The sequence below is a fragment of the Chaetodon auriga genome, chromosome 6 (genome assembly GCF_051107435.1).
Source record: "Chaetodon auriga isolate fChaAug3 chromosome 6, fChaAug3.hap1, whole genome shotgun sequence".
NCBI classification, from domain to species: Eukaryota; Metazoa; Chordata; class Actinopteri; order Chaetodontiformes; family Chaetodontidae; genus Chaetodon; species Chaetodon auriga.
The window spans coordinates 21,008,614-21,026,508 of record NC_135079.1 but is presented as its reverse complement, the minus strand read 5'-3'; the positions used below and the strand labels follow the sequence as shown (position 1 = coordinate 21,026,508).

The following is a 17,895-nucleotide window of genomic DNA, read 5'->3' as shown; positions in this document are numbered from 1 at the left end:
ATACTTCTATCTTGTGCCCAAGAGCACATCTTAGACCACACACGCTTTGTAAGAGCAGCTCAACCTGATCTGGCTCCTGATCCAACTTATTAAACAAATGAAGGAGGAAGAAGAAACAAGGTCGACTTGAAAAAAGTTGTCTGACTCCTCCAAATCCAAACTCTCCAGTGCAGAGATGTTAAAACAGGAGTGATATGACAGGACCTCTTAGATTTACTTAATATTCTGGCTGCTGAGTTCTCAATAAACTGCAATTGTGAGACCAGGAGTTTAAACAGGTAAAGAGAAAGCTGCAGTAGTCGAGGCATGATGATACCAAAGCACATGTGACTTTTTCGGTGTCCGAAACTGAGCATGTGTCTTATCTTGGAGATGTTTCTTAACCAATAAGAAACAAGAAGCGTCTGCCTTGTGGCAACACAGCAGAGGAAGATATTTCCGGTACATGCTGAAAGGACAAGTGGCCATCAAAAGTTACCCCAAGGCTCTTTGTCAAGACTTAACATTGACACTGAGTGAACCCAAGGAGGACTGTATCTGTAGCTTCAATGTTCTGGAGCAAAAATCATAATCTCTGTGTAATTGCTATTAAATTGTAGGTAGTCAGCTGCCATCCAGTCCTGGACACTAAATTATAACACACAGAATACAGAAACACCACAGCTCAGCCTCATCAGTGTTTGTATCTGTACTGCTGTAACGTGGTTCCTAATTACTACTTTTTACATACACAAATCAGTTACACCAAAGACAAACAGTACATTTTCAGTGCGATAGAAGTGGTTTAGTTGTTGTATGTTGATGCAGACAGTCTGCCACTCGATGGCACTGTTGAGTCACATTAAAACAGCTGTGCCACTTGTGTGGCACTCTTAAAGTTCACTTCCCCTCTTTTTTTCCGCGGTGCAGTGCAAACATGGGAGACTTTAAGATAGAGAAACTAAAGAATTTTTAAGGGAGTGTGGAGTTTCATGACTTCACATTCAAAATATCCAGCAAATTATTAGGATTACCTCCCCACGTTGCTGCCTTCACGTACTGTCGGTTATAATCGCACTCGTATATTCGATCTGTCAATGAGGTCTGTGTTGCCACCGTGTTTAATACTTAGTTACAATATCAATATCATCTTAAGAATAACAGTAGCACAGATATTCAATCTATATTTTAGTGTGGGATTTGAAATTAATCTCGCACCATATCATTATTTCATAATCATTATTTTCCTTTTTTCCCCTCTTTTGTTTATCCCCAAGAACCACACACATTAATCAGTCAACATTTCTGTAAACGTAAGCTGAAAAAATGTTCAACTTCAACTTTTGGCGAGATACTTTAAAACCTACAAAGCCATAAAATGCACACAACGAACTTAAGAAGAGGCCACAAAGACAGCAACAACAACTTTAAGCAAAAAGGTCTAATATGAATATGAGCGCGCGGGCTATTACGAGGGGCTCGTGAAGGCATCGTGCCTATCACATGGCAGGTGATAGTTGAGGAAGCTCGCGCTCCAGCGCAGCGCAGAGTGTATAGGAGGGAGAACTCAACAGTCCGGAGCACCTTGCGTGTGTGAGTGTGTTTTACGTGTGAGTGAGGGGGCATGTGTGTGAGTGTGTGTGTGCGTGTTTGCCTGCTCACTTCATCTTCAAGTGTCCCCCTCAAACAAAATCAAAGGATTTAGTTCGACAAAGCCTCAGAGGAGTCGCATTTCGTAAGTAATATACAACTGCACGCAGTTAATGGCTGTAGTATTCTGCTTGTGTAGTGCACTGTGAGGTTAGTCTGCTGTTGAAGTGTCATAAAGCTCATTTCTTTGGGGATTTTCGTGAGTAACGAAGTGACAGCCTGTCTGCTGTTGGAGATAAGTTTGCCACAAACTCAGCATTTGAGTGTACCAGACATTAGACGAGTCCATAAATGCTGATTTAAGGGACTGTCATGACTGTTGTTCGGCTGTCCAGCTTGAATAAATGTCCGGTTTCAACACGAAAGAGCTGGTTAAGCTTTTTTTCTTTTTCTTTTCATGTTTTAAGTCAGAAAAATGGATCCCATGGTTCATGGACTGTTGTCCTTAGCTAAAAACAATGATGATGTACCTTTGCTATTTATATCTGGACTTCCTGTGTTAATAGTTATTCTCTATGGTCACCATAAGTATTTCATATTGCTCATGACATCATTCCGGTAGCATGTGTAGGATACTTATGGAATATTTAATATGCACTTTTATTTTACAGACTTGACTTTTTTTCCCCTCATAACAGCAAATCTGGCTTGTGTACGAGTGAAATGCTCCAGGATAGAAAACATTCTACTTTTCTTGTGACACTGGTGTCTCCCCGCTTGCTCAGTCATGTATTGTCAGCTTGGAGCTATTAAATGATGCTTAGTTGCACTGACACATGCTGTGTAATTGCAGATCATCAATTTCTGACAGCGTGAGTAAAGGAGGGAGGGGGTGAGAGAAGAGGGAGGGAGAACAAGAGGGGATGCTGATATGCTAATGGAATAATATCGAGGCTGATGTGTGGCTCCCCTCTGCTGAAGCATCTGCTGCATCTAACACTGGAGATGGTGTACACATACACACGCACACACACACTTACACACATGCACAGACATCACAGACAGGCGACTTGAGAGAGCTGAAGGAGCCTCCTGCCACTGAATACAGCAGGCCGATGCCTCTTTTCTATTGCAAATCTCATTTAAAAGGGAGACAGTTGAAAGGCATCATTGCCGCTGTCAACAGTGAATTGATTAAGGCTGCTTTGGTTAGCACTTGGGTGGCATTAGCGCTTAGAAACAACAGAGGACATGAAAACAGGAGATGAAGTGAAGTGGCAGTGGATAAATGCCCTAAATTTATAATTTCATTGTTGTAAGAGTTAGAAAACAGTTTGTCTTGGCAGCATTATCAGCCTACTTTCGTGTAGGTTTTAGAGCCGTGTCTGCACACATATGCATGCATGCGTGACGGCACTCATCCCTGTGATTAAAGCAGCTTGTGTAATACCGAGAGTGGTGGTTTTCTCTGCAGCCATGTAGGTTCAGATGATTGCTCTGTCATCTTAACCACTGCTCATAATTGCACCACTACTTTAGTTCAGTGGAGGTAATCTGCTTTTTCCTGATGGTGAGAAGAGACACAGGGAAAAAAAAAAAAAGACATGAATAAGAGAAGACGGAGAGATATTGGTGAGATCAAGGCAGAGGAATGGTGAGAAAAGAGAGATGAAAGAGGAAGCTCAAATGGAGGAAAAGGGTAGAGACCAGGAAGACAAAGTCAGGCTGTTAATCTACAAGGAATAATCCTCTGCTTGCTGAGGGAGCGGAAGAAAAGATAGTGGCAGAGAGAGAAAGGGGAAAGAAAGCAGAAAAAATGAAATCATTGTAGTTTATTAGAGGTTATCTTTGGTTTGCTTTCAAGGGAGGGAAGAGGGGAGGAAAGGAAATGAGAAAAGAGTGGTAGAGAGGAGCAGAGGATAGATGCTGCACAGGCTGCAGTCATATTCCTGTCAGACAGAAGGAGAAATTAAAAGAGTGCTTCTTGGGCCTCGTTGGATTCCTGAAAAAGAGAGAATAGAGAGAGAAAAGGGATATGTTATTCATATTATCTTTTCTGACATTTCTTTGCTTTTTCTGACAGTCCACACCACAGCGACATAACACATAAGTGGGTGAGGGACGAGTTAAGGGTTTAACATGCGATAAAGCAAAGTATTGTGTTGGTGGAAATGCTCCATAACCTATATAAAAATATGCAAATGTAGTTTATCACCATGGAGTGTCATGGAGCTTGACAACAACTTTAATCCCCTTTTGAGAGTGCAGTTAGTGTGTAGCCTGCAATGTGTGGTTCTGGCACGCTCCCTTAAAAGATACAAGACTGGTGTTCTTTGAGGGAAGAAGCAGGGAGAATAATAAAGGTCTGAGATGACTCCCTGGAACGTGTTTGACTTTGTGCTGCTGTTCAGAAAACCAAAGCTAAATTTGTTTACAGGGGCTTTATCACCATTTTTAAACCTATAGACAGCCCCTGGTTCTTTGAAATAACCTTGTATTGTCTGTTGTATGACCCAAAGCTTAAGGTTTGGTTTCAGAGGTGAGGAGGACTCATGAAGTAAGAGTGACACCCCCCCCCCACCCACCCCCCCAAAAAAAAAAAAAAACTATAAATGGGCAAATATAATGTCCTGAATTATTTCCATCAATATAGCCAATAACATATAATGGAATCCGTTATCAGGCTTTACAAATTAAAGGTCTAATTTAAAAAAGTAATGGAATATATTTACACCACTGAAAAGTTTGATATGTTGTGACAAATATTGTATTTGCTTCTTTAATGCAGAGAGCCTTTCCTTCTCTGCCTTATCTTTGATTGACATATGTTTAATGATTTTTTTTTACCTGGGAGTTTGCAGTCTTTTTATAGCCCCGAGTGGTGCCTGCAGGGCTTCCTCTCAGGCCGCAGGTACAGCCGGTCAAACCGGGGGCCAAAAGAACGTCAGCTCATCGTTCGCTGCTGCTTGTAAAGCCAAACTACTGTGAATGCGCAGTGATACCTGAAAGTGATGAACATATCAACAGTTTTATTGTTTGGGAGGTTGTGTTGGAGGAGCTAAACTGTGCAGCTTTGTGCATGTTGAATGAAGGCAGAGAACGGAGGGATGGATGACGGGTAGGTGGACATGTAGAGGGTTTGGAAACACAAACAAGAGATGTCCAGCTGGTGTTGTGTGTCAAATATAAATCACTCTTTGCTTATATTTGCAGTAGCCTTATTACTGACATTAGTGACCTGAGTGCAGCCACACTATTTAATCATGCATCTCCCTTCCTGTCGGGGTTTCCATAAACATATCTTCAGAATTCACTCCATGAAGACACCGACATTGATTAGTCTGTGACACAGCTGTGAGAGCTCGGAAACAAAAAGTGACACAGCCCAGTACTGCTGAAAGGGATGGAAGGCAGGGTTGAGGACAGGAAGCGTTAGAATGGCAAATAAAGATGGAAGGAAGGAAAATTAGCTGTGTCGTTAACCAACGAGTGGAGGATAAAAGCTTGTGTTATTTGATTTTCTTTCCATCATCTCTTACTCTGCTGTGTGAGAAGAACAGGGAGTGTTTGTCAGACTGCTGAGATGATGTAGCACTTTAGAAGCACAGCCAGCTTTATTAACACATATCACAGTTGTTAAATCATTTCTGCTTTTCAGCATTAATGGAACATTAAGTATGTGTTTTTGCAGGCTGGGTTTAAAGTTTTCAAGATGCAGTATGTACAGTAAATGTGTTAATTCTTCAATATTCACTGCTTTGAATACATTTCACACAACACGTGACCCTGCTCTGAAAAAGTGAGGCATGTGAGCATCGCTGTTGTAACATCTATCTCCGTTTGACTTGTCAGAAACGATACCAAACAGACGAGCTGACAAGCAGAGGAGAGAGGAGGTGAGGAAGGAGGAAACGACGAGGGAGAGAGGGCAGGAGAGTAGCAGCGGAGGAAAGCATGCAGGGCACTTTGAGAAAGGAGGCGTGTAGGAGGGAGGAGAGGTCAGCTCTGGATGACAGCTGGAGTCAGGGAGGGGTGATGCTACGAGCTCCACTTCTGTTAATGCTTCACACTTTTCCTTGTTTTCTTTTTGTGATATGCAGCAAGTAGAACGTTTGTTCATAAAAATACAAAAGTGCATTATAGACTGTGTTCCTGTAACTGCTCCTGTGCTACAAGGATGTGATCCTCTTCATGCAACAGTTTTACTTAGACCAGTGCTCATAATCACCCCGGGAGATACGTCCCATGTCAATATTTGATCTGGATTTGATTATTTGTCTTAGCTCTACACTCAGTTGCAAGTATTTCCAATGCATATGCTGCACTGGCAGGGCTGTGTTTGGGTTTCGGCTGGTGTTTTATTCCAGAAATGTATAGATCTGCTTTTTGTGAAAGTTTTGCACCTTTGTTTTGCTGAAACAGGAGGAATAGCTTGGAGATCTCTGCAGCACCAAACTCATGCAGACACACACATCCATAGAGAGAGAGAGCTAGAAAGAGAGATGAGAAGGAGGCCTAAATGAATATATTACCAATCATATCTCACTTTGAAATGAAATGGTTCACTTTCCTTAAGTGAGAAGATTTCAGTGCACAGATAAAATGTGTGAATTAGGAGGAAAGAATGAGATGTAAATGGTGTCCAAGCTTTAAATATGTATCCCAGTCACTGGCTTTTCTGCTGTCTGTGGAGACATTAATTCACATTCTCCTCCTTCAAATCAAAGTGGCAGTTGAAAGCGAACTTTCATTTGTTTGAGCATTAGTCCTCTCAAAACAGATGGAGCGGTGGCTTCTTTTTTTAGCCCAGATGCAGATTGTTGTGTCTGTATCCACAACAACAGGTCCTCAATGCTATGCAACAGCATTTTCTTCAAAGCTTGAGATTTGGGTCGGTTTAGCTGAAAGAAAGCGTGTTTGTGTGTGTGTGTCTATGTACCGGCTTCTTGATGACATTCACCTGAAGCCCTTTAAAAGACAAGCATACGCAGCCGATGCCTATGTGACTGTAACATTATCCTGTAATGTGATCGCGCTCTGTTCTTGTCCAGATAGCTTGTTAACAGGTCATGACTCTGCCTCTTTGTAACTCTAGTCTCCTGTAGCCAAGGTGCCGGCCTCTTAGGTGTAGCACTTCGCTCTTTTGTCCTGCTCTACGTGCTTGGCTGTCATTGTGGAGATATAAACTTTTATCACCCTGCTAGCGACTGCTTGGTATGTTTTCACGAGGTGGAAAATTGTTCTCTTTGGACAGAATTTGGATGGAAGCTAGTGAGGACGGCGGTTGACTGAGCTCGCAAAGCTGGCGGCCAAAATCATTGAGCTCCATGGGAATCAGCTGGCACCAATGGTTCATGGTCTCAGCTGGTTTACTCTACTGGGGCTCCAGCATGATGCAGCTCTGGCATTCACCATCAGTGTTACTGTCGCATGCTGGTCGAGGTTCAGCTCAGCATCGTGCACTTTCATGTAAAATTTGAGTTTGTCAAGTTTTGGGGAGATTGGCCTGATGATGATAAAGGTGGGCTTTCTTGGGAAAAAGTGTTCTGACAGAAAGCTGGCTTTGTTTTGACTTCGAGTAGCATTCCACCCAATTATGCTCCTAAAGGTCAGTTTAATTGTCACGAGGAGGAACTCTCAGCCTGTTAAAACAGATGTATAAAGTCTTCTGTGCCTCTGGAGGAGCTTTGTCAAATAAAAAAGGGAAATAATACGAGAGACCGTCTTGTGATAGGATCACACCAGCCGCAGCACTAGTTAAGGTCAAAATGACTGAATCTTGATTCTTTGCTCAGATTTGGTGCTCTGTAACAAAAATAATACCTGTAAAACTTGAATTTGAGCTGTGGTTTTGTAGTGTACAGCATAAAACGATACGCGAGTGGACAGACACCTCTGAACTGCCTCGATAGCACATGTGCCTCCCATGATGCTTTGCTTCCTCATCAGCTTCAACAACATGGCAGAATGAGTCCACTACCTAACTAACTTTCCAGTTCGTTACTCTCAGTGGCTCCCATTGGCTTTCTCCCTTCCCAGCGAAGTGCCGATTGGTTCGTCCCAGCTGTCACATGAGGTTGTGACCGTCTTTAATGTGTATGTTTTAAGTGGTGTTGACATGTTGTTTTTTGCAGCACTGGCTTGCTGACACTGGTCTTTGAGCTCTCTGCTGGTTTCTCTGCCTCAGGCTGTTTCATGGCTTCAGAATGAACTGGAAAATAAAATCTGCATCTGCTTTGGAAAGACAAGACTGTGTCCTCTGCACAGCTGTACTTCCTATTCCAGCTGTTGCTCAAGATGAATCCACAGTTTCTTTTTACATTTGTTCTGCACCAAAGAGATTGGGGGAAAAAAATTGTTATGAAGCTAATAAAGTATTAAGTTTTTTCCTCAGGCAAGGAATTTATGCTATGAGGCTTCCCCCCTGTGATTACTATCCTGGAGTTGTAAAAACAAACCAACGAAAAATCCTCGAACACCACTCCAGAGAAGAGGGACCACCAAAGTTTTTGTCTCCGAGAACTTTAAAAATACAGCATCCACTCCTGCTGTTTTGCCTTGAGACTTAAAGGGAAAGCTGAGGTGATGAGTCAGCATTAGTAGACGTCAGAACCATCTCCTCTCTGTTTTGGAGGTCCTTTCTGGAACAAAAGAAAACATCTATATTATGGTGTCAAAGTTAAGACTGTTCTTTTCGGACTGGTGATTCTCCACTGGAGCTGCATCAGACTACTTTTTACAATGTAAATACCCAAGAGGACCAAACTGTGTATGAACTTTTAACATCATGTAACGAGTTCACACATCAGCATGATATTACGTATCTAGAACAAAGCTGGAGACTGTCCCTGAAAAAGACAAAGCATTCATGGACGTCGCTGACGTAATTGATCACAGTAAATGCTGGGTGATTCTACTTGAAGCGTTTTCCATTAGCAGAAACAAACAGTCTGGTTTGTTGGTGGTTTAAAAGATTCCCAGGAAGAGAAGTTGTTTACACCAGCTTGAGAGCACTGGGTGTGGATATGTGATGTTCTCACAAAGAGTGCAATCTGAAGGCGCTGGCACACCGGAGTTTACAACTCTGAAAATGTGTCGTGAATTTACTTTGGTTGACTTTTGAAGGAACAGAAAAAAAAACAGACAGAAGGTCCAAAACAGAGAAAGCTGTTGTTGTAGTTTATTGGCTTTGTTACACCAACGACTTTAATTTAGCTTCCTGAGTATAAACTGCTGAGACAAGAGTCGACAGTACAGATTCATCTCTTGAATAAATTGTGATTGCTTTTTGTTCTGTTGCTAACTGACAGCTCACTCACTGTGTGTGAGGCCGGTGTTTTCATGGTTAGCCTGCCAGGTGCAGCAGTTTGCGAGTCCTGACATCACTAGTCTTCAAGGCGTCTTCCAGAGCCACATATTTTGCATATGGATGAACTTTGCTGAGCCACTTTCAGGTGTGACTGGGCCATAATTGATGCAAATGAGTACTCTTATAGCATGCCTGGTATTATTTAGTCAATGTTTTCGCCTGAAGTCTAAATTTCAACAGGTGCGTAACGCCCATGACGCGTCTGTCAGAGCTGATCGCTGCCAATCTAGACAATGCTTGCAATTCCACTGACCGCGTCGCATCTCCATGTTAGAAGTTTCCCAGAAGTGTAACACAAGCCGAGTCTATTTTTGATGGACAATCTGCACAGAAATGCAATTAAAACAGAAAATGAACTATTTAACTACAAAGCCGATTTGCCAATGGTAGAAGCACAAATATCAATTGAAAATGACCAAATCTGAGCAAGTCAACAAAATCAGGCAGACAAAACGGAGGATGGAACAAAAATTTGTTGCAGACTTATCGTCACAGACATGTGATGATGGACTCTCAGGGTAACACCTTTACCTCGTCCTCGTGATGCTTTTAAAGTGAAACCGAAAGCTTGAAAACTGTCAATATATGTTTGTTTTTCTCAGTAACTCTACTCTTAAAATTACACAAGCCTTCGTTCTATATCAAGAAATGTGGTTGCAACAGAGACCCGACCGTACTGTTCAGGATGGTGTCCCCCATCAGACCTAGAGAATGAACTCTAATCGTCACATAAATGACATTAGAACTTTTCGGGTTCGTGTGGAGCGTCACACATCTGCTGTGTCGTTGAGGATAATCATGCTGTGTGCATTTACCTGCAGGTGTCAGGTTACAGAAAGCCATCGCAGTTGCAAGCACAGGGTTTAACATATGATAAGGAAGAGGAACAGGCCAACACTTGAAAACCAGAGAAGCTGAGAACCTGTGCTGTGTGTGCGTGAGGCTGTTTTTGTGTTCTACCTGACAAACTCGCTGCCACTGCTGCCGCACAGTACTCTGCATCTGCGTGTGAATGTGCGTGACAAAGCCGTTCAACCTCTCTTGTCAAAGTGATTTCACTGTGGTCATCGCACCGACACACACTTTCATGTCTGAGACCGAACTAACGACCATTTGTTAGCGAACTAGTGTGGAAGATTTTTGAGGTGGAAGAGCTAAACATAGCCCTGGAGAGGTTTGTGTAGAAATCAACCGCAGCTGGCTTTCATCAAACCTTTCGCCATTTTTCTGTAGAAACCGTGGACACCGAAACGATCCACAATCAGTGCGTGCAGTGCTGCCTATTTATTTTTAGCCTTGGCTGCAGTTTGATTTTGCTCAATTGACACAATCATTGAATAAAGTTGTTTTCCGGCTGCTTGTGTTTAGACATTTAATGTTAAGAGGTGTTCTTAGGTGTTCCAGCACCAGACTAATTGACAAAAGCCAACCCTAGACCGGGTCAATCAAAGTTCCTCATACAAAGCAAGTAAACAAGCTGCCATTATTTCTTAGGTGCCCCACATGTATGAGCGGGATTTAATTTTTCAAGAGCTTCTGCACACCTTGCTAGCTTGGTAGACCCTACTGTTTCCAGGCCCTAACCTTAACCCGAATCATGGACACCAAGTGTGATTTATGATCACGAGGTAGCAAGTCATTCTCTCTGGGTTTAATCATTCCACACCATGTTCACATCCACACTGCAGAGGTCGGACAGAAGCACTTAATGTTGTTTTATCTAAACCCCGTGTCATAACCGCAAACACACAGTCACTAGACACTGAAGTAATAATAGTGGTGCTTGAGAGTACAGTGCATGTCTATTTTAGCCAGTATGCTGGTTTAGCTCAAGTTTGATTGTTAACACTAACACCAGTTGCTTGACTACTGAGATGACCAAGTGGTGAAAATGAAAACACACCTTGGAGGGAGGGAGGGGGAGGGGGAAAGGGAGAGAGAGAGAGAGAGAGAGAGAGAGAGAGAGAGAGAGAGAGAGAGAGAGAGAGAGAGAGAGAGAGAGAGAGAGAGGCTGAACTTCAGGACGGAACAGGGAACATCCCCATCTTAAATGTCAGTGGTCCCGTCGCATTGATGTTAATTGGTGAAGAATCTGGTGTTTCTTGTTGGCTTGGCTCCACACACACACACACACACACACACACACACACACACACACACACACACACAGTCGCACAGAGTTGTATTTACCCTGTGTGACAGGAGGGCCTGGGGGGCTTAGGTCTGGCCTCTAGCTGGTGACACTAATCCAAACAGGCTAAGCCAAATGAGGAGGAACGGTAAACTCACACACACACACACACACACACACACACACACACACCCCTCAAAGTGTGTCTCTCTCTCTCTTTTTCTAGTGTTTCTCTGTGTTAATGTTTAACTCCCAGCCGTACAGTTTCACATGCATTCTGGCATTTCCTGTTCTCAGCTCAATAATTGAACCTTTCGGTGATGGTGGAATTTCAGAGGTGGAGGTTCCCAGTTTGCAAAACACTCTCAGCTTTCTGGAGATGTTTGAGCAGCAGCTTCACTCCACATCTAACATGCCGAAACCCCTGACTTTCAGCTTTCTGTGTTATTGATTCATTCTGAAGGCTAGTTTTGGTCACTGGATGTAGTATTGTGCTTTAGCGTGATACTCTTATGTAACTATGAAGACTTTGTCGAGGAGATTTCATCATTTGCATGTGTAATGTATGCACATCCAAATGTCTTGGCCAGATTCTGTATATATGTGAGCACGCTGGAATAATGTTCCCAGCCTTCTGTTCCTGTCAGGCGAGTTAGAAAACAAAGTGCAGATGGAACATTTTCTTCACATAGATCTCAGCTGTTACCGGTTCACTGCCTCACCTCCCTAAAATTTCCTTTTGTGTTATTATCTGGAATGCAGTGAAGGGTGAACCCACCTTTTATATTTGCAACAATGAAAAGTAAAAAAACAAAAAGATTTTCCATGGTACAGTGTTACGTATCAAACTGAATTAGCTGATGGAGTTCAATTAAATCATTTAGTTAAGAACATATTCTCATGGTCCTTTTGTGATGCTACAGTGTTAAATATCAGAGTTTACATTACAGTGCATTTATTCTATTGTGTCACGTATGAAATCTGCCACATGAAACAATGAAACAATGAAAACATGGACATGAAATGGAGTTAAGAGAGAATGCTGTCATCTGTTGAAAATCACATTAGACATTCTGGACATTAAGGACTAATAGGATCAATATCAATGAACAACAACAACAGAACATTAATTGGCAGTAATTTGGAATTAGGTCATTAGTTAGCTCATATGTCAAACACTCTCTGTTTCTAGATTCTCAAATGATTCGTTGCTTTTCTCTGTTTCATATCATTGTAAACTGAATATGTTTGTCTGTTGGACTGTGATCAAAATAAAAGAGAGCAATTTGAAAACTAACGTTAAAACCGACATAAGCCCCTCTGATTGAACTGCATACTTTGTGACCATCACAATGACTGATTCAATGATTGCCGCCATGATCATTTTCCAGAGAAGCAACATCCTTCCTATTAATATAATAAACCACTGTGCAGTGTTGATCTGTCCCATAAGCTTCAAACTCATGGGTCTGTTACTCCAACTTTACTTCCTGGCTCATATTTCATCGTCTCGTCAGTACCTGAAACAACACACCTCCGCTAACGCAGCACCTTGCATTTTTTTTAAACTAAATGTCTGCTAAAAGAGTAGTATTTATAACATCAGCTCACCCTTTGAAAGTGTGAAAGAGAAGCTTATTTAAAGCAATTATGAACCAATTCCATAAGCAACTTCAGAAATGAAACTTAGTAAAAATGGAACTTTGTTGTTTCTATTAGAAAAAATGCAATGTTTCCATGCTAAGTTAGCCTAGCTTACTTTCCAAGCTCAGACTAGCTAAACCAGTTAGTTAGCTTGCCACTGTAACTATTGCCACACATGAAAAAGTAGTCTGCACTTCAGTGAGTTTCAGATGGCCTTTGACAAATTGTTTTTGCCCTTATTTTTGCCTCCCGAGTTTCTCTGCCTCTGAGAAATGTATACTGAACAAAAGGTGCAATCTGTCCTGAATTAGCAGTCAAAACATCGCCATTATAAGCGATTCTCTGGAGCTCCTCCGCTGACTGAATGAATAGAGGGCTGACACTGGGGAAATTACTGTGAAAATGAGGATGTTTCACTGACATACAGCCCAGTTGTGTGTGACTGTGTGTCTCCATCCTCTTCTGATTACAGTAAGTCAGCTTGATGATAAGTAATAAGCTATGCTTATGATAATAGTCCAGAGGCTAAGTGTCGTACATCAATCCGCTCAGTGTCAGCTCATATCAGCTCTGCTGTTTGCCTTTGTTGAAGCAGCTCTGCCTGGGGTGAAATCTCTTTACCGCTGTGTCTTTATAATTCATCTCTCCTTCACTTCGTCTCTTTATCTTTCTGTTTCTGTCACTGTGTGTCTGTTTCCGTTGTTGCAGTACATTTAGTTGCGTCACCTTTTAATATTTAAATGCTTTTAATTATTGCGTCCCAGGCCCAGAGTTGCCTCAGAATCTATGTGAGCTAAATGCTCTTTGATGGCGTTTGCTACTAATGCAGTAGGTTTACTTGGAAGTCATTGATTATACTGGCTTTTGTTCATTCCAACAGCCTGTATAAATATACACATATAGTTCTTTTACAGGGTTAATCTATTGATCTTTGCTGTTGGCGCCTTTGGGCAGTTGTTATACTGATGATTACTAGTCGAGCCGCACAACTGACAACTGACATTACAAGAATGTGGCAGTGCTGGACACCTGCCAACAGTTTGCAGGGCTAAGTGTAGCCCTGCAAACTCTCCTAAACATAAAAGGTGTGCAGTCAACGAGTGCTTGTACAGCAAGGTGGTATTTTTGTTGCAACGTCTGCAATTGCTTCACTGTAATTAATAACCATGTGAAATGACTAATCGGCCCTCAGACAAGTTTCCCTTGAAATGAGAAATGAAGGAGTGATTATAGGTTACAGTGAAGGTTTCACACATACACCATTGCTGGACCAAATCAACAACAGCAAACCTCTTCTCATCAAGGTTTCTGGACCAAAATCAGATCAGAAAGTGGTTGTTTGCTGCACGTGTCTGTCTGAGGGTCAGAGCGTTATAGTCAGCACATGGTAAAGAGTCCAGGACTGTGTTGTGATATGGTTACTCTGGCATGTTTGCTGTTCCTCTACCCTTCCTGTGACGCTTGTCAACAGCACGCTAGTTCAAATATGGAAAGACCAACTCATCATGTGCGCTCCTAGGTCAGTAGTCTTGTCTGTATTGTTGTGTATTATTGTGTTCATCCCACCTCACCTCACTTTTCCCAACTGTTTATTTGTAGATTTTGTGACTTAAATGCACTGTACACATTGTAGTTAATAGCATGAAGCAGATGACAGCTGGGGTACTCTGAAGGAGAAAGTTCACATTGCTGTTTGTTAGCCCCATGCTGATCATCGACTGGAAGTCATGTGTTGCTTTGTGTTATGGTTCATTACCCTCACTCTGAGGGCAAAATAGATTACAGCAGAAATGAGAGCAGAAGACAACTGGACTGACCAGAGAATAACACAGAGCCCAGGCAAGGAGTAAAGAATCAGATAATATATGGAGGGAGCGGAAAACAGAGCCATATTTCCTTGAGAGAACTGAGCAGAGCTGAATCAAATGCACTTTAGCAGGACTAAATAGGACAATAAAGAGCAGAGCAGTTCAACACAGAGCAGTACAGATGAGTGCAGCGCTGGGAGTCACATGAAACTATATATTCCTGCTCCCCCAGCAGCCATGCATCAGCCACGGTTCAGATCACACACTACCCACAGTCATACACTAGAAAAGATAATCTAACCAGTGTTCAAGCCCACAGACTCAGCTCTGAGATGATACTTTTTATAGCTTTTCTGTCTTTGCTGTGTCTGTGTGTTGGGCTGGGAGTGAGCCTGAGGAGAAAGGAGCCCACTTAGAGAAATAATCTTACTAAATAAAAAAACTTCAGCTTCTCCCTGTCTTCACGAAGCAGATGGTGTGTCGTCAGGCCAGCAGACGCGTTCAAGGGCCGTTTAAGGCTGTGTCAGCAGTGAGAAAAGGTGTAACACAATATGATTGGAATTGTTCACGATTCAGTATTTTGCCCAAAACATGTTGTGTTGCCACGAGTGTGTTCATGTGCAGCATGGAGCGAAAATCAAAACGGAAACAGTGGCTGTGTTGCTGTAGTTGCCTACTGTATGAAACTATGCAGAATCACTGTCATGTGGCCATTTGGGTTCCATTGGTATGAGCTTTTCATGGTACGATAAAATGTCACACAATTATTATTATCAGTGACACTGATGAGACACAGGGGTCTTTGTATTTCAACATTTTAATTGTAATTTCACAGAAAACCACCTGACAGAGACAAGACTTTTTATAAACTTGAAAAACACTTTTCAATTACTTGGTGTAATAACACCAACATGGTCGAATTTAATACAGTAGATAAACTAATGTACGTGTTATGGAAGTCAATTTTCATACCACGGTGTGTTAAACGGGCTTCCTGCTGCAGGCCTGGTGGGCAGCAGTAAACCTCATCGGCTAACATAGCATGACCTCCTGCTGTCACACTGATCTTTAATTATATGTCGGTCACATTCTTACTTACCTCTATGTGTCAGTGACAGTAAGTTACTGAAGTACTTTAGCTGTATACATCAGTGTTAAGCTGCTGTGAAGGAAATGATGCCTTGCAACCTAACGTGGTCAAAAATGTTTTGATCGGGACCACATCTAGAATTTAAAGCTGTGTTAATCAGTATTTTTAGACTTACGGTGGATCAAATGACTACCTGTAATGTGAAAGTGTTTTTTTTATAGTGACAAAACCAATAAAAAATCATGAGTTTTTGGGTTCCCCTCAGGTGCACCGAGGGGAAGCTCTGACAAACCCAAAGTTAGCGACTAGCTGGTGAACATAGTGGAGCATTTAGCAGCAAACATTCTTCTCAGGAAGTGGTGTACACTAAACCAGACTAAATATTAAAGGTGTAAATCGCAGATAGGTTGGCTCAGACATTAGCCTGAACAACTTTATAGAGATAATAAGTTGTGATTCCCCTCTAAGTGTCTCAGTAACTGTGAACGATGAACTCTTAAAAGCTGTTTGAATTGTGTTTGCTGCACGACATGAACTGCAGCACATTGTCCTGATCTCTCCCTGTTAGAGACAGCCATAGACTGTAGCCATGACAACACACCTTATTCATTTTGATATGTCACAGCAGGAAAATCTCAGGTGTAATTAATAACATTATTAACGCCTGCACTCCATTTAGATGAGCCAGTTGCACGGTTCTGCTATTGTGCACGCTGGCTTAGTGGATTACACTTAATGAAACTGAGGTATCATTAATGTTATTGGTTACACCTGTGCTGCTCCTGCTGTACGGGGGCCAGTTCTCTGCAGTGAAAAAGGTCCACTGCAAAACCTTACTTTAACTTGCCATGGCCGACAAGCTGTGGCTCGTCTGCACATTTTGCAAAACGCTGCCAGAAGACGCCAGACTAGCTCTGAAATAACTCTGCACTGCTTTGGTAATACAATTGTGTAATATTTTTACTCAACTCAGCCTGCTCTGTATGCTTTCCTTAAGTCCTGCCCAGAGACGAGGACTGAAACACCGTGGCATGCTTTAACTTCATCATAATGTTTTGCTGTTTCTTATAATTGCTGTGTTTTGCTCTTGTGTCCACTGTCCTCATATGCCCGCAGTCGCTTTTGTTTTGAAATGTGCACCATGAATCAGGGTTACTAATGCTGTTTTGATGAGACAACCGAAATGGCGCGGGTCCATGCAGAGACAGCAATTGGCAAATCAATAAGGATGACAGCGGGCCGTGCAGCAGAAGTGTGTAATGAATAGAGGAGTTGTTTACTAAAGTTTTTATGTACATGGCTTTAAGCCTCAGAGGTTTGTCAGCGTGTGGATGTGCAGAGCGGCAGGAGCGGTGCGGAGCAGTAATGAAGAGCAGTGCTGGATGACACTAATGCACTGAGGCCTGGTGATGCTCCTGATGGAACTAATCATGAGGCTGATAGCAGCAGAGCCGCTCGGCTCACAGACAGCGAGATAGCCGCAGCTTGTGGATGGGCGCTTGCTGTAAGCTGTGGGCAGCTGAGCACACAGACACACTCGCTGCCTAATCAACTCCCCTCTCCGCTCACCTCCGTCTCCTCCCCGCCTCTCTCCCTCATACGTGGATGTCTGTGCTGTTCTGTTGGACTGAGACTGGAGGTGAGAGGAGGCATAAAAGCAGCCGACACGCTGCTTTGTTTTCTGCTCTCACACACAGGGGCAGTATATGGGAAAGATCTCTCGATAAGATCGTTTGCATACAGGCACGAGCAGATGTTTCATCACAGGCCGTCTTCATGTTGAGACAGTGGCCGGCAGAGTGAACCATTCTCACACCTAGTTTCCAGCCGTGGAAGCTAGATTCTGTATTGGCGTCTGACAGGTGAAGCATCAGTGTTTATTGTCTCTGTCTGAGTGGAAGATATTGTTCTGAAGCCTGCCGGCTCTCACCAGACAAGGCCCCAGTGTTGATATCTGGAAGTAAAAAGACTGCAGACTGCTGGATTTAAGGACCTTTTAGTTAGTAGCTTAATCCTCTCAGAGCAGCAGGCGGTAGGTGTTTGCACAGGGTATGTGTGTGTGTGTGTGTGTGTGTGTGTGTGTGTGTGTGTGTGCAGAAAGGTGCTGATCCATCATGCTTTGTTGTCAGTAAACCGCTCCGTCAACATAGAAACATGCTTGTTTGGATGGCATGTTGAAAAGTAGCAAATCCTGTTGATTTCAGATTGATTCACATGTTTAATTGATTCAGTCGGAGCCGTTTGACTTTCTTCACTGTCCGCACACAGAGAAATGTATGTGCTG

The 17,895-nt window shown here is 42.6% G+C and overlaps 1 protein-coding gene across 17 annotated transcripts in view; it reads left to right on the top strand.

Moving 5' to 3' along the window:
* The first annotated feature begins 1,523 nt into the window (after nucleotides 1-1,523).
* The window catches only part of ppfibp2b (PPFIA binding protein 2b), a 72,569-nt gene continuing 56,197 nt past the window's right edge, over nucleotides 1,524-17,895 (top strand). For 15 of the 17 annotated variants that reach the window (XR_013077253.1, XR_013077252.1, XM_076732739.1 and 12 more), the window contains exon 1: nucleotides 1,546-1,714. The gene's annotated coding sequence lies outside the window, so the exon portion shown is untranslated. Of the gene's footprint in view, nucleotides 1,715-17,895 lie in introns of all 17 variants that reach the window. The other 2 variants (XR_013077254.1, XM_076732740.1) reach the window with 1 other exon arrangement.